Source organism: Monopterus albus, unplaced genomic scaffold (genome assembly GCF_001952655.1).
Source record: "Monopterus albus unplaced genomic scaffold, M_albus_1.0 scaffold70.1, whole genome shotgun sequence".
Lineage (NCBI taxonomy): Eukaryota > Metazoa > Chordata > Actinopteri > Synbranchiformes > Synbranchidae > Monopterus > Monopterus albus.
In genome coordinates, this window is record NW_018127950.1 from 1,193,159 (window position 1) to 1,196,889 (window position 3,731).

A 3,731-nucleotide genomic window follows, 5' to 3' on the forward strand; every position below is an offset into this window, starting at 1 on the left:
CGGGGGGGGGGGGGGGCCTTGGTTTTAAATACTTGTGCAGCCCAAAATCCATGAGTTACTATCTTTGTGGGGACTGAAGGCTGGTCCCCACAACGTAGTTTGTCAAATTTAATGAAAATGATTGGGTGTAAGACTAGAACAAGTGTAGGCTTTGAGTGTTGGGTATTAGAGTTATGGTTAGGCAAGTAGAAGTTAAGGTTAGGGTAAGTGTCCTGAAAATAAATAGGTTTATGTAGGGACCCCACAAGCCTCTGGTCCCCACAAGGAAATCACTGAATTTTACAGTGGCAACATAGTTAGGTGTTAGGTAGGCCAGTAGTGGTTATGGTTAAGGTTATGCTAAGTTTACAAGAAATGAATGTAAGTCAATGTAAAGTCCCCACAAGGAATGAAAACACAGTGTGTGTGTGTATATGTATATATATATATAATATATGTACACACAGGTGAAAGACAAAAACATGTTTGACTCATGCCAATGTGCTTTAATCTCACATTCAAATCTTCTCAGAATTTTATTCTTCTCCTCTTCGGGGTGAACAAGCCTCTGAACTACATTTACACAAAAATGAGACACCAAACTCTCGAAAACCTCAGGCTAGCCCAAATTTCAGGTGGGCTAGTCTGCTGACCTAATACATCTATTCAATAATAATACAGCTTCAGGAACGCATTAGTCCCTTAAATGAAAAAAATAATTTACAAAAGCAGATTAAAGGCAGAATTATGCCTAGAAGACATCCTCATTTCTGGATTTACAGTCTGGTTCAGTGTGACTGTTGGCAGGGAGGAAACTGTGTCATATTAGTAACAGATGACTGATGAAATCAGATTTTTAATAAAACCTCAGTATCAGTGTGGTTCTGCATGCCATTAGATTGGTATACGAGTCTAATCCTCCTGAATGATTTCAAAGTGTGAAGAAATGAAAGGTCGTGGTTGAGCTTCAGCTTTGTCTACATAGTTAGTGAGGGGATGATGTTGCAGGGTGCAATCTCTACCGGCAGAGCATTACACCTTACAGTGTGACATGTTATGGAGCAAAATGACTCATAATTAAACTAAAATTGCAAACTTGACAGCCTTGTTATTCACAATAAAATTGTAAACTTTTCTGTCTTCACTCACTATCCTAGTCTCTTGATACCTACTGTATTTTGTCTTAGATTTCCAGACACGTATTTTTATCAAGGTTATTTTTCTGAATGTCTATTTATCATTTTAAGCTTTGCACGCCTTCTCCCGCCTCCTCATGCCATGACTAGTTATTTTCTCTATTGACTATCATCCAATGTCCCATTACTCATGCTGAAATGCCCTTTTCTAAGAAACTCACATAGTCTTGAATTGTTTTCTGTTTCTGGACAACCAGAAGGGTTTTTACTTGCAATATGCCATTCTGTCCATTATTATAATTTCTTTTCCTGCTGTTTCCATGCTCCCTGTGTCCGTGCACGTTTTGTAGTATGTGTGTCCATGTGCATGTTTGATCCTGTATGCTGCTCTCACATATTTTACATTAACTTCAATCCTGCTTTCTTCAAAATTAGATTTCTCTTCTTCTGCTTCCACATTGACTTATTTGCTTTCCTTTCATCATCTCCGACAAGGTTATCCCAAGGCAGGCAGCACTTTTATGGGAACAAAGGGGCATAAAGGGGGGGCTAGTGTAGGGCCTGGCTTTGCCGCCAGCCATGCCTTAATCGATCTTGTTTAAAGGGATGTTGTGAGCTGAATGTTTGGACCCATCTCCTTGTTAACAGTTGTCTGGGATTTAATTCAGAAGCAGAGGGAATTTAATGTCAGTCACATCTTAAACTGAACAGGGGCTCCAAAGATGCACAACAAAGAAACCGAGTGTGAGGCAGTGTGTGTGTGTGGGGGGGGAATACAGGAGGCTAATTAGGGAATGGAGTTGTGTTCATGCATCATTCCAGTTGAAACATTCCCTCACTCTCTCTCAGCCCTATTTTCTCTCTGCTCTGTTTTCCTCCTTCTGTTTCTCTCTCTGCATGTATATCTGCAAGAGCCCTCAGCAAAATTTTTGTCACATCTTTTCTTTGCCGCTGGCACACAGCATGTGTATGCAAATATGAGAAAAATATAGATTTCAGCATTGTTGACACACTCTTCCTACACATGAATCACAACCAGAGTCTGTTTCTCTACAGCTGAAGTGGATTAAGTACATGTGTGTACTTTATTGATTTTTCAAATGTTGAAAACCACATAAAATGCCATCATGTCATCCATACAATACATCATCCACATGACAGAGAAACAAAACCATGAGGAACAAAAGATAAAATAGATGACTTTCACTGCATGACCCACATTTAAACACAACTTTATTCACATCTGAGAACTCTTATTTTTTTATATATATATATGTATATTTATGTTTTCAGATTTTGTTACTATTCGTTGCTGAGTGGACCAGTGTAGTCTTGCAGTCTCTAAGGCCAGATATCCATGTCTGTTGGCACCAGATGGGTCAGCAATAAAGCTGCTGCTGTCACAACACTGTCCATCCCGCAGCAATATGACTGTCTCTTTAACTTAGTCCAGCAGTCTTTCTTTAATTCACCCCGGAGAAGTCCCAGTGAGAGTATTGCTGTAAATCTGAGAGTACCGGTAAAGAGTAAGGGGCTTCATCGCCAGTAGTCCAACACGTGTCCTTGTTTTTTCTACATCAGTACAGTCCTGTGGGCTTATGTTGCCCACCTTTGATTCCAATGTGTGTGAGTATCCAACTTCTCTCCAGATGTCCTGCAGGAGTGGGGGGCACATTTCACGTCCTCACAATCCAGGGGCTTATGTAAGATGCTGTTAACAGGACAGAGGGAAATACCTAAACCAGCACTTCTTAAGACGGTGTCTGTGCACACATTTGTTTGATGGGATATTGATATAGAGAGAAATAGATAAATAGAGAAGGAGAGAGGGGAGTTCTTACTGCTGAAGTTCAGCTGGCTTGACGTTAAGCTCATAGAGATTAACCATCTCAGATCAGCGCTGCACACACAAGAGGGCGGGCATGGCAGCACTGAGGAACTACTCACAGCAGGGTTCAACAGCAGGGTAAGGGGGTTAGAAAAGGTGTGGAAGCTGAGACCAGTCAGGCAGGTCACACACATGAATAGCATGCAGATGTCTGAGGGGGAAAGGAGCAGAAAGAGCTGGAGGATGAGGGAATGGACAGACAGAAACAAAGGCAGCACTTCATGTTGGTGGATGCATTTTCCACACATGGACCTTTGTAACTCATCCTCCAGTTCAGTGTAACATATCCTGGGTTTTAGTTTCACTGCCAAGCCATAATCTATATTACGTGTTCCACTGGGACTCTGTGTGCATGCCTTCACATAAATACTGCGTAAACTATTACTGTGATATGGCAGGAAACAGAATCTGTCTCTCATACAGTAGGAGGCACTCAGATTAATGGTAGCCCCTTCAGGAAAATCCCCTCTGTGACAATTCTTGACTGTGAGACACTTAAAGTAAGAGACAAGGCAGACAGATAAGTATGTTGTCAACAGGACAGCCAATCCGGTGGATACATTTAAAATTTAATATAACAATATTAGAGATAGAGGTTTGACTGCACCAGATGAACAGCCTTTATCATTGCTGCAAGTGGTGTAGTTGTCTGTCCCCTGCAGACTTGCTTGTGCAGTGTTGGCATTTGCTCTGGGCCAAAAGTGGATTTTGGTTGCATATGGAAAGGA